At 26.5% G+C, this 15,011-nt stretch overlaps 1 pseudogene; it reads left to right on the top strand.

Annotated features, from left to right (window-relative positions):
• The first annotated feature begins 8,831 nt into the window (after positions 1–8,831).
• Positions 8,832–14,744, top strand: LOC147906419 (uncharacterized; annotated as a pseudogene).
• The last annotated feature ends 267 nt before the right edge of the window (positions 14,745–15,011 follow it).

Here is a 15,011-nt window from a genome sequence, read left to right as displayed (position 1 = left end):
ATAATTATTGAAATTATCATAATAAATCTAATAAATAATATCTAATAAATAACATTGAAATCCAATCTATTAATAAAATAAATTTTAAATTTATAGTATTACATAAAAACACTAACCATTCCAAAATAACAATTAAATCTAAATAATAAAATCTAATACTCATTACCCTTAAAATTACAAATACAACATATATATAAAACATATGTATAAAACATATATATAAAAAATAATACATTTAAAATAATTTAAGACTTAATACAAAAAACAATATCATTAATTCCACAAATTAATATTTTTTCCTTTTAAACTACTTAAATTTTTATTCTTTATTCTCTAATAATTGACTCACTATCTAATATTACTCCTTCTCTCTTACCTACTACTATTACATAAATATAATTAAATTTAATAAATATATTAATAAAGGAAAAAAATGCATAATTAAAATTATATATTCCTTTAAATTAGAATTACAAATTTTATTTTCATAAATATTCTTCCCATGATAATTATACGAATATAAATACAATGAATAGGCCGCTCTAAAAAAATAAACATTAAATATATTATTATAATATTATATATAAATGTCCCAATTTAAAATTCTTATCAATATTATTATTTTTCTTATAAAATTTAAAGACAGAGAAAAAGAAAAATTTATAATACAAAATAAAAACCATCATATTATAACTGTAGGTAAATTACTTACTAAACCCTTATTTAAAAACAATAATCGTTTCCCTGATCGTTCATAATATAAATTTACTATATAAAATATCCCAGATGAACATAAACCAGAAATTATTATTATATATCCTTCAATTACACCAACGTTAAATAAAGTTATTAACCTATATAATATTAAATTCATATGAATTATCGAAGAATAGGCTACTATACTTTTTATGTCAATTTGTACCAAACATAAAATTCTTACTACAATCCTACCAATAATCCCAATTCTAAAAATCAAATTATATTTTACCCTAACCTTATAATACAATTCTGATAACCGAATTAATCCATCCCTCTTTTTAATAATACTCCCGCTAAAATTATAGATCCATAAATGAGAGCCTCAAATATGAAATAAATAAATATCTTAATAAAAAAAGCTATATAAATAATTAAAAAAACCCCAAAACCGTACCCACTCATAACCATCACTATTAATCTAAACTTAACTGTTATTCCATATATATACAGGATGTCATGAATATACGGCCCCACTCGTTCTGAGCAGGTAGAGTGGATTAAACTGTGTAGAAAAGTCCATTTTGTAATGTTCGCAATAATTAACGAGATATTAACGTTTAAAGATAGCCGAATATGCACGTCCCGACTTATTATTGCTAAAAGTACGGCCCACCGAGCGCGCGGGCCGCGAGGAGCGGGGCTTACGCATCTAAGCTCAAAGGCGCGGCGCGCCTGCTAGGCCATTCCCGCTCCTCGCGGCCCGCGCGCCGTGCTCTCGGTGGACCGTCCCTTCGACAATAGGACGCGCGTATTGAGCTATCTTTAAACGTTAATATCTCGTTAATTATTGCGAGCATTACAATGGTAGAGGGTTTTTTTACTCAATTTAGTCCACTCTATCTGCTCGGGACAAGTGGGGCCGTATATTCATGACACCCTGTATACATATTAAAAATATATACCAATGAAGAAAATGAAATCAATAATATATGAAATCAATAATATATGTATATTATTATATAATAGCACTTAAACGCTCAGGATTTCTCCCTCAATAAATAATTTTAAAAAATGCAGGTACTATTCTAATCTCAAATATTAAATAAAATAAAATCATATCTGTAAACACAAAAAATATAATAAATACTATTTAATATATTAATAAAAATTAATAATTTTAATTTGCTAAATTCATTCAAACACATAAATATTAAACCTAAAATTCATAATCTTAATATTGTATTATTAACATTATTGAATAATAATTAGACCCTATTCTTATAATAATATTAAATCATTCTATACTTTTATATAAAAATCAACATAAAACTAAATAAATAACATAAATTATAATAAAATATAATCATATTATTTTTAAATATAACTATAAAACTTATAATTATTATAATAAATTTTATCATAAATTTAACTAACAATTTTATTTAAAAAATCAATAATATTAATTTAAAATCTGAAGCGCCACTACGGTCTGAGTATTGAGATGTTGAACTAATATATATATTTTCAAACAAATGAATTAATTTCAGAAATGATAATTACGTGCCGATATGGTTGTCGGCATTAAACGCAATTGATCTGAAATGTTATGAATAATTCCCCCAAATTTCCCAATTAATCTTAAAAAACTGTAATAAACTTATTGCGAAAAATATTGCCTCGGGGAGTCGAACCCGGATCTCTTGAATTCCGTGCGAGCGTCCTGAGCCTTTAGACTACCGAGACCTTAGCAATAATTTTTCGCAATAACCAATATGTATAGAGAGTAACGCATTGGTGTACAAATAAGTTTCCGCCGTTTGACAAAAGATGGCGCCACTAGCAAGCTATGGTTAAAATTGTCTGATGTAAAACATTATATCGTAAAGTTGAACATCTATCAACAACATAACCTTGAAATACTAGCGATTTTATATCAGCATCATATATTTTTTTTCGTGCGAAAATGCTGAGTTTTGAGCCGAATAAGCGTCATTTGCGGGAACTTTTGATTTACTTCTTTAATTTGAAGAAATTTGCAGCTGAGGTTCATCGATTGCTTGTAGAAGCATATGGTGAGGCTGCTTTAAGTGAAAGAAGTTGTCGTGAATGGTTTCAAAAATTTAAGAACGATGAATTGTCGAAGACAAAGAACGTAGCGGAAGGCCGAAAGACGCGGAATTGGAAGCATTATTGAATAAAGATTCGTACCAAAAAGAACTTACACTTACATTAGGAGCGACTCAACAAGCAATTTCATATTGTTTGAAATCATTGGGAATGATTCAAAAGCAAGGGAATTGGGTTCCATATGAACTAAAGCCGAGAAACGTTGAACGCCGAATTTTTCATATGTGAAATGCTGCTTGTCAGGCATAAACGAAAGGGTTTTTTACATCGTATAGTCACTGGTGGTGAAAAATGGATCCACTACGATAACTCAAAGACGAGAAAATCATGGGGATCACCTGGCCATGCTTCAACATCGACAGCCAAGCCGAATATTCATGGAAAAAAACTCATGTTGTGTATTTGGTGGGATCAGCTTGGTGTCGTATATTATGAGTTGCTCAAACTGAACGAAACCGTTACTGGGGCTCTCTACCGAACACAATTGATGAGATTGAGCCAAGCATTCAAGGAAAATCACGCCCACTATTACTCCAGGCATGACAAAATTATTCTCCTGCATGATAATGCTCGACCACATGTTGCGGCGCCGGTCAAAACCTACATGGAAACACTCAATTGGGAAGTTCTATCCCACCCGCCGTATTCACTAGACATTGCCCCTTCTGATTACCATCTATTTCGATCGATGGTGCATGGCCTGTCTGAGCAGCACTTCACATCATATGAAGATATCAAAAATTGGATTGATAATTGGATAGCCTCAAAAGATGAAGCGTTCTTCCAATGCGGTATCCGTATGCTACCAGAAAGATGGGAAAAAGTAGTGGCTAGCGATGGACAATACTTTCAATAAAACATTATGTATCGTTCTTTCACAATAAATGCTTAATTTTTGATAAAAAACGGCGGAAACTTATTTGTACACCTAATACTCGTATATGATAGTTATATAATACAATATAAATATGTAAAAATATAATGATAGTATAATAAGTAAAATAGAGTGAGTAATAAAAAGTAATAATAAAATTAAATTATATAATTTATTAAGAAATATATTAATTTATTAGAAATATATTAATAAATTTAATTTTTTTTATATTACTATAATTAATTAATATTTATTTATAATAAAATAAACATTTAACTATTTATATGTATACTATAAAGTAAAAAATTTTATTTTATTTAATAATTTAAAAATGAATAAATTTGGAAAAGTAAATAAAATAAAAGTTACATAAATTTATATTTTTATATTACCAGCAGTTCGACTCATATGAAGACATCCAAAAATGGCTTGATTCATGGATAGCCTCAAAAGATGAACAGTTTTATCGTGATGGTATACGAGCTCTGCCAGAAAGATGGGAAAAAGTAATAGCTAGCGATGGGCAATACTTTCAATGATTCATTTGTAACCATTTTTTCACAATAAAGTTGCATTTTCATCAAAATAACAGCGAGAACTTAGTTGCGCACCTAAGTTAAATTTTCATGTTTCATGATTTAGGGATAAGATAATGAAAAATAAAAAATAGTTTAAAGGAATAAATTTTCATGTTTCATGATTTAGGGATAAGATAATGAAAAATGAAAAATAGTTTAAAGGAAGAATTTGTTTAATTAGAATGGATGATGTTTCAATTGATTGGACTCCGGCTCATGTTAATAAAATATAGGTATTAATGAATATTCAATAGATTAATTGATTAGAGATTATGGCTGAGGTAAAGTATAGTATTTAGATTTGATGCAAGGGAGAATATAAAGAATTAATATTGATATTGTAAGGGCAATAATTCCTCTAGTTTATTGTGAATGGATCGAAGGACAGCATAGGCAAATAAAAAATATCATTTTGGTTGAAGTAAGTGTTATTATGAGTGAGTAGGGGTTACTATGGGATTAGCGGGAGTGAAATTATCAGAGTCATCAAGTATATATGGATATTGAAGAATGATAAGGAAAAAATAGAAAGTGATGATAAATCCTATAAGGTCTTTGAAAGTAAAATATGGATGAAATGGAATTTTGTAAATATCTCTATTTATTCCTGTGAGGTTTGAAGATTCGGTTGAATGTGAAATAAATAAATGAATAAAAATAAATAATATGATGATAAATGGTAGGATAAAGTGGAAAGAGAAGAAATGATTTAGGGTCAATTTATTAATTGAGAATTTTCCTCAGATTCACATAACAAATATATTTCCTATATATGGGATGGTTGATATAAGATTAGTAAATTACAGTTGCCCCTCAAAAGGATATTTGTTCCTACGGGAGAACACACAGGAGAGCCTAAAAGAGCTGTAGTTATAGATAGTAAAAAGATTGAGACTCCTGAAATTCAAGTATGAGTGAAATTAAAGAAATTACTAGATGGGGTGAAAAGTAACCTCCTTGACCGCCAGAATGCGCCACTACTGCAAAAAAGTTTATGGTGCCTTGTAGTCCGTTCATATTTAGGCAGACATGCCAAGTGGCAATGCGATACTGCCCTTAGTTTTGTTTTGAGAGCTGAGTGTTGTTGACGTGTTTGCGAAAACGATTTTCGTTCTCTCATAAAACATTATTTTTTGAGAGGCAAAACGGCGAAGGAAACAAAAGAAAAGTTGGATAAATATTATGTGGCTAATACTCCGTCAGATTACACCGTCAAATATTGGTTTCGAGAGTTTCGTGGTGGCCGCAACTCCATTACCGATGAAGTCCGCAGCGGCAGGCCCTCCGATGCGGTTACCGAGGAAAATGTCAAAAAAATACATGAAATGGTGTTGGCTGACCGGAAAGTGAAGGTGCGCGAGCTAGCAGATGCTACAAAGATTAGTACTGAGCGAACACGCCATATTTTGGGCGAGATTCTGCATAAGAAAAAAATTTTTTTCATTCCCAAGGAGGTTACTTTTCACCCCACCTAGTATAATAAATATTTCGTCTAATATGAAAATATAAACAAATAAAGAAAGAAGAAGCTCCATTTATATGAATATTATGTATAATTCATTAGGAACATTTTGAATAATATGAATAATTCTATTAAAAAAGAAGCAGTAGAAATATTAGGACCATAATGCATGAATAGAGAGAATCCTCTAATAATTTGGATTATTAAGAAAATAAAGAACCAAAGTTTAATTATTTTATTAATTTTTTTCATATATTATACAATAGATTATTATTATTATATAAAACATAAAGATATCGTATAATATTATATAATTATTAGGTGTTGGAATTAATTCGTAGCGTTTTACAAGTGATGGGAAGTACTTTCATTAATGTATTTTTTAATGCTCATGTGAAATAAATAACATTCTTTCATTAAAAAACGCTACGAATTAATTCCAACACCTAATATATATTAGGAGATGTTGTGAAATAATTTTATATTTATATTGATAGAAGAATAACAATGAAAATGTATTTTAATTTTCACTGGGTGTTATAAAATGAAGTGGAAAATTAAATAGGATTTAAGGCAGAGAGTAAGACTTGGATAAATAAAATAAATATTTGTTAAAGGGGGAGGGATTAATAAAAGAGATGGTAGGCAATAATGGGAACTTATAAGAAGTTTATTATAATAAAAATGTTTTTTTTAGTTAATTTTTCGGCGAGGATTTAGTTGAGCAGATTTTAATGATTATAAATATGGACATTAAAAGAAATAATATACAAAGTAAAGTAATATTATTATAAGTAATATAATATTATTATACGTATAAATATTAAGAATATTGTCAAATTTTCTTATATTATTATTAATAAAAAAATTTATATTAAAAATATTAGAGTTTACAACAGTTAAGTGATAATTGGGAATAAAAAAAGAAGATTTGGTTTCAATGGGAGAGAGAGAGATTTTTATTATTATAAGTATGAATATATTTACTAGGAAAGTTATTATTAGTACGGTTTAATATGATAATTATTTTTTATATTAGAAATTAATCTTGTAAAATATAAAAAAATATAATAATAAGTAATCCTCTGATTAGTAAGAAATATAATAATTGAATAAAGATAATTTCTTGTTCAGAATATATTAAAAATCAATAAAGAGTAAAATATTAATAGAGTATTATGGAGCTGATATTAAAAGAGTTAATTAGGATTATAAGTATAATTAAAAATATTAATAAAAAAAATGAGGAAAATTACATTAGAGAATTTAGTTATAGGAGGGGAGGATAGTGTTGATTATATAAATAAATATTATTAGTTATATTGAAAGAAGTTATATTTAAAGAATTAATAATAATATTATTATTACTATAGATTTAAAAATAAGTTAAATAAAAATAAATGTTTTAATAGAGATATAAAATATACAGTAAAAATATATTATGGTGGTGTGAGGTTGGTATCTTATTTAGGGGAATTAAAAAGGTGAGATTTATTAATTAATTATGGTATTTTTATTAATTAAAATTTATTTATTAAATAATTTTACGAATATAGTATGATATATTTATTTGAAATGTATATAAATATATAGTACATAAATGTATATTATATATATATTTATATATATATATATATATATATCAATATATATATATAATTAAAGAATGTAAATAGATAGTGGATAGTGAATAATAAATTAGTAGTAAATTAGAATAAAAGGAGTAAATAGGGAAGGGAAGTAGAGTGGGATAGCGGATGAAAAATAAATAATAGTTTTATAAAGATATAGAATATTAATTTTGGTGATTAAAAATATATATATAAATGGTATTGTTTTTGACTCTTTTCAATTTAATAAATTAGTTTATATCTTTAATTTACTATTAGGTGTTGGAATTAATTCGTAGCGTTTTACAAGTGATGGGAAGTACTTTCATTAATGTATTTTTTAATGCTCATGTGAAATAAATAACATTCTTTCATTAAAAAACGCTACGAATTAATTCCAACACCTAATAAATTAATATTTTTGTAATAAACTATAAAACATTTATATATTTTTTAGATTTTACAATTTATATGGAAGTTTTTTTGATTTCTTTAATATTATTAGTTTTATATATATATATATATATATATATATATATATATATAGTTTATAGTTTTATATATATGTATATATATTAATTATTTTAATAATAATATACTTATTAGTAATGAATATATCGATAATTATATATACTGTCATAGATAAGAATAGAATTTTATTTGATTTATTATTTAATTCTCAGGGTTTGGAAGAGAATATTAGAGTTGGATTTATTAGTGATGATTACTCGTTTTAGAGGTTATGATTTATATTATAAATTTAATTTTAGAAAGTTTTAAGAGCAGAGATAAGGATTTAAAAGTAAGGATTTAAAAGAAAAAGTTAAAAAAGGATGAATTTTTTTATATTGGTTGTTATTCTTTATTAATATAATTGATTTTATTTTATAAAATTATTTTTTATAGAGTAATATAATTTCTTATATGTTAATTAAAATTATTAAAGAATTTCATATGATAAAATTTAGTATAATAGTTATGATTATAAATTTTATAATTGATAATTTTATATTTGATAATATAATTATTATATTTTATTATAATTTATGTTATTTCTTTAATTTTATATACATGTGCAAGGATATTGATTAAATATTATAATAAATGTAGAGTGTAATTATTATTAGGTGTACAAATAAGTTTCCGCCGTTTTTTATAAAAAATTAAGCATTTATTGTGAAAGAACGATACATAATGTTTTATTGATGTAAGTCAAAATGTAAGTGCAAGTTCTTTTTGCGTTTGGCACGAATCTTCATTCAATAATGCTTCCAATTCCGCGTCTTCGTACACTTTCGGCCTTCCGCTACATTCTTTGTCTTCGACGTCAAATTCACCGTTCTTAAATTTTTGAAACCATTCATGACAACTTCTCTCACTTAAGACAGCCTCACCATATGCATCTACAAGTAATCGATGAGCCTCAGCAGCAGATTTCTTCAAATTAAAGAAGTAAATCAAAAATTCTCGCAAATGATGCTTATTCGGCTCAAAACTCGGCATTTTCGCACAAAAAAAAATATATGATGCTGATACAAAATCGCTAGTATTTCAAGATTATGTTGTTGACAGATATCCAACCTTACGATATAATGTTTTACATCAGACAATTTTAACCATAGCTTGCTAGTGGCGTCTTTTGTCAAACGGCGGAAACTTATTTGTACACCTATTTACTAATGTTAGTTATGTGAGATTATGTTTTTTGGATTTAATATTTATATGTTTGCATGAATTTAAATTAAAGATAATAATTTTTGATAACATATTGATGGTATTAATATTATTTTTTATATTTATAGATTTTATTTTATTTTATTTAATATTTGAGATTAAGTTGATTCCTATTTTTTTTTGTAATTATTTATTGGGGTAGTTATCCTGAACGTCATAAAGCTGGATATTATATGATAATATATATGTTATTAATCTCATTTCTTTTATATATTTTTATTATATATATATACATATATATGGGATAATTAAGTTCAAATTAGTAGTAATGGAGATTTTTAATGATATATAAAGCTTTTTTATTAACGTATATTCTATTTATATATTTCATGTTTGATTATCCTAGGCTCATGTTGAGGTTCCTGTTTATGGATTTATAATTTTAGTTGGAGTATTGTTAAAGATGGACGATATGAGTTAATTTGATAGAAGTATAAAATTTATATTATAGTTAATTTATATTATGAGCGATTGTTATTTTTAAATAAGGGTATAGTAAGCAATTTGTCCACAGTTATAATACTATGATTTTTATTTTGCATTACAAAATTTTTCTTTCCCATTAAATTTTATCAGAAAGATAATGATATTAAGGAGGGAAACCACAGTAAAAGTTTGAAAAAATCGAAAAAATTTTTTTTCGCTTATAAGGTGCTTTAGAGTCTTAAGAATAACATACCAAAAGATGGAGTGCCGCAAAAATTTCGGAATACTCAAATTTTCCATTCTGCGGCAACGCCTCTCAGGTATGCTCCGAGCGCCTTTTGTGATTCCGGCGCGCGCTGTATGAGTACGGGAGCAGGTATAATGGCGATGGAGAAGGAACTTCCCTCCGAAAATAAACGATAACTAAAAAGGAATGCGTAGATCACGTACAAAAACGCATGGGCACCCACCTCCGTAATTTGAAGAAACGCACAAAAGGCTTGGGAGGAAAAGGGAAATTGACAGGCAAACTGATCGACGAACTGTCAATATATTTCGGGTTAGCTATTCGTAGAAATTGCGAATCAGTCGAAAAAATGAAGACAGCTATATGGGCCACATTACTTCACAAAATATCTACGGATAACCATCCCCAACACGACGATTGCCCGACTGGAGAAAATTCATGGTGTTCGTGGCAAAGGGCGAAATCTTCTAACACTTTGGCTACCTATACGCACAAATCACTAATGTCTGATATAGTTTATGAAGCAATTAAGTCAGTTTACGAACAACTCACTACGGATGATCTTCTCACTCGCTGCATCGGGGGTTTCACTCAAAACAGCAATGAGAGCTTCAACTCGACAGTGTGGGCGATGGCTCCGAAAACTATGAATTCCGGCAAAATAATTATCGACATTGCTACGAACATCGCTTCGTGTGTTTTTAATGACGGATTAATATCAATTTTACATATAATCCAGGTCATGGGCATGAAAATTGGTCCAAAAAGTCACGAACTATGCATGGACTTGGATGAGAAACGCATACAGAAAGCGGAACGATCTTTGAGTGAGGGCGCAAAACAGGCCCGCATCGATCTGAAAACAATTCGAAAGGCCAAACAAGAGCAGGAGATAGATGAAGAAGGCCAATTGTATGGCGCAGGCATCGCAGATTAGAGGTATATAAAAATATTATATGATTTTACAGTACTTAAAACTTTAAACGCATTTTTCTCGAAACCACTTTTTTTAAACTGGGCGGACACATAACTCGAATAAATCTTTACCGATCGGTTTCAAAATTTTGACAGTATATTCAGAATACCTTTCTCTATGGAAGTGCGTAGGGTTTTTTTTTTATATTACATGGTTTTTTTTTATCAACAATTTTATGGCGTTTTTTTTTGTTAAATTTGCAAGTTTTCCTTAAAACGTGCACCATTTTGCGAAAAATTAATATATCGAAAAAATCCTACGTACTTCCATAGCTATTGATATATAAAACCTAAAAAACTGTCATTTTTTGTTCAAAAATTAAGGACTCTAGATGTCCGCCCATGGTCCCTCCTTCAAAAATAGGCGTCATCGGACAAATGCGGCACAGCCGCCATTTTGTACCAAAAATGTATGAACAAATTCTTATTTGTACTTCATTCATAATATTATAATGCTTATTTTACAAATTTTTGATTGATCATTTCATTAAGCCAAAAAAAATTCCCGAAAATATACTTACTTTTTCGTGCTCTACTGTGGTTTCCCCCCTTAAGAAATTTAAATTGAGATGTGAGGATATTTAATATATTTAATATTAATTTGTTTTACTTAGAGGTTTATTCATTGTATTTATTTTCATATGTTTATCATGGGAAAAATATTTATTATGAAAATAATGTTCATCATTCTAATTTTAAAAAATATATAATTTATATTATAAAAATATTTTAATAAATGCATAGTTAGTAATTAAAGAATTATAAATTTGATCATTATTAATTAATTTCTACAAAATCCGAATTCTAATCGAATTAGTGATAAGGAAATAATCGCTAATCCAATTATATCGAATCAAATAGCTAATATAAAATAAAGAATTCAATTATTTTTATGATTAGTAGAAAATAATCATTTATTCATAATATATTTTAATATGCAGATTTATGTGCATTGGATTTAAATCCCAACCATAAAGATTTTTATTTCTATTTTTTATTACAAATTAATATTTCAATTTTCCTTCAAAATTCAACTTCCCCATTTATAATATAATAATTATATTTAATGATTCTATAATAATTAATCTTAACTTTTATCACAACATTAATCTTATTTATTATATTTAGATCACATTCAAATAAATTTATTCTTATTAGAACATCAAATAATTTAAATCATCAAATAAATTAAAGTATTCGAATTATTACTCCATATTTATTTTACTTTTTATTGCCCTCAATTAAAATTCTACATCTTTCTGATGAAATTTTCAATAATAACTTATTTATTAAAGGTATAGACCATCAAAGATATTGAAGATATTGAAGAATATTCAGATTTTCAAAATATTGATTTCGATCATTCATTCATAATTCCTCTCAATCAACTATTACTAAATGAATTTCGATTCCTCGATGTTGACAACCGGTGTATCTTACCATTCAATTACCCCATTGGAATCTTAATTACTTTCATAGATGTAATTCATGCTTGAACAGTCCCATTCTTAGGAATAAAAATAAATTTTATTGCCGGTCGCTTTCATCAAAATTTATTTTAGTTAGGCAACCAGGAATATTTTTCGATCAATGTGTTTAGAAATTTGTGGCATAAATCATTGTTTTATATCTATTGCCATTGAAGCTACAAATATAACCAATTTTAAAAACTGACCTATACAATTTTAAAATTAACTTAATTTATACTCTATTTTTACTAATAATACTCATTTTATTTTCATCTTTATATTACTTTTAATGTACAATAATTTTTTTATTTTTATTATTTATTTTATTTCCTCCTTTATAATAATACCTTCCTTTATAATAATACAATTAATAAGTTTAATTTTATTTCTTATTCCAACTATAATTCTTTATACATTATATTATATTTTTTCACTTTTTTTATATTTATATTTTTTTTATTTAATCAATTAATAATTTTTATATACATCTTTTATTTTTTTAATATATAAATAATAATATAATTATTAAATAATTTATATTATCAATAAAATATACATCTAATTTTTAAAAAATTTTATTTTATTCAATTTATTATTTAAATTATTTATTTTATAATTATCAAATTAACTCTTATAAACAATTAAATGATTGAATAAAGTATTGATCTTTTAAATTATAATAGTACATTTAATTCTATTTTTAATGAAAAGAATTAATTAAATATAAAACATTACTTTGCCATTTAGAGAAAATTTTAATTAATTAAAATAATATTCTTTTATTCGTCAAATAATACATTAATGAACATTTATATTAATTTTTATAATTATTATAATATTAATTTTAACTTCTTTTCTATATTTTTTTTATTTCCCCCTCTAATTTACTTTATAGGAAAATTCACCATCACTTAAAACAAACCAATAAAATAATTTTTTGAAAGTGCATATGATAATAAATCTACTTTCTATTTTTGATCCCGCTTCATCGCTTTCTTTATCTATAAATTGATTGAGTATATTTATTTTTTTATTCATATTTCCTTGTCAATTTTGATTTATCCAATCTCGTATTACTTATATCTGAAATTTATTTATTAGTTACATATTTAAAATTTTAATTACTCTTTTTCAAATATTATTATTTTCACAAATACTTATTTTATTTATTTTTTTCAATAATTTTTTAGGACTTTTTCCATACATTTTTACAACTTCCAGTTATATAAGATTTTCTTTTTCCCTTTCTCTTAGACTTTGAATAAGATTAATATTATTTAGAATCACTAATTATTTGAATAATTTATTGGCCCATTTAACTTATCTAATTCCCTTAGCCACTCCTTTTATATTAATACCATTTATAGTTATCATTGAATCAATTAGCTTGATTATTCGCTCTTTCACCCTAGCTGTTCGTTTAATAGCAAATATAATTGTAGGACATTTATTACATACCCTTCTTGATTCATCAGAAACAAATATTTTTTATAATGCTAATTTCCTAATTCTTATATCCACTCAAATCTTACCTTATATTCTTGAAATCTCAGTATCTATAATTCATGCTTATGTATTTTCAATTTTATCCACTTTACATAGGAGAGAAACCTTTAATTGTTAATTATCTATGATAAATCATAATCATCCTTTCCATTTAGTTACATTTAGTCCTTGACCATTTATCATTTCCCTTAGAATTTTTAATAATTAAATTTTATCTGTTCTATCAGATGATTTTATAATTTTTGCAATCCTCTTTTAATCCTATTAGTTTCTAACACCCTAATTTGCATATACTTATGATGACGAGATGTACTCCGAGAAAAGGATGTCACTCAATTTATGTGTTTAAAGGCATAAAAATTGGTATAATCTTATTTATTATTTCAGAAATTTTTTTTATCTCTCTTTTCTGAGCATACTTTCACTCATCTTTAGCTCCCAGAATTGAAATAGGACAATTATAACCTCCTAAAGATATCATTCCATTTAATCAATTTGATATCCCTCTTATAAAAACTATTATTCTAATTTCCTCAGGCTTACCTGTTACTTAAGCCCACCATGCCTTAATTAATAAAGATACAAATGAAAGAAAAAAAAGCCTACTGATAACAATTATCTTAGGAATTTACTTTTCCCTTCTCCAATTAATCGAATATATTAATTCCTCTTTTACTATAGGTGATTCTATTTATGGCTCGACTTTCTTTATCGCTACAGGCTTTCATAGCATTTATGTTATCATTGGAACTTTATTTCTGTCGGTCTGTTTAATCCGATTTTGTAATATACACTTTTCATCCTACCATCACTTCGGATTTGAGGCAGCGTCATGATATTGACATTTTGTAGATGTTGTTTGATTATTTCTATTTATCTCTATTTATTGATGAAGATTTTAATATAATTTTTTAAATTTATTATATTATTATTTATAAAAATGTATATTATTATTTTATAAAAATTAAACATATTCCTTTCATATAAACCTTATTTTACATAAATTTTTCCTCATTTATTTAGTATAATATATAATTATATAACCTTCAATTTATATATTTGGAAAATCTCGGCGATTTTCTCGGAAAGAGTCGTTTTATCGCGATTTCACTAAGCGGTTAGCGCGGCGATTTAACGAAGCGGTATAGTAGCGAGACTAGGATTCTAAGAACTCGAAGAACTTTTAGAAATAAGAACTCTGAGAAGTCTAAGAATTCTAAGCGGTATAGACGGTATAAGCGGTGTAGACTATTTTAGCAATCTGCGCAATCTGCCCTAAGGACCGGCGAGATCGAAGCATTTAT

The sequence above is a fragment of the Acromyrmex echinatior genome, unplaced genomic scaffold (assembly GCF_024713525.1).
Source record: "Acromyrmex echinatior isolate Ae372 unplaced genomic scaffold, ASM2471352v2 Scaffold35, whole genome shotgun sequence".
NCBI classification, from domain to species: Eukaryota; Metazoa; Arthropoda; class Insecta; order Hymenoptera; family Formicidae; genus Acromyrmex; species Acromyrmex echinatior.
This window is presented reverse-complemented; position numbering and strand designations above follow the sequence as displayed.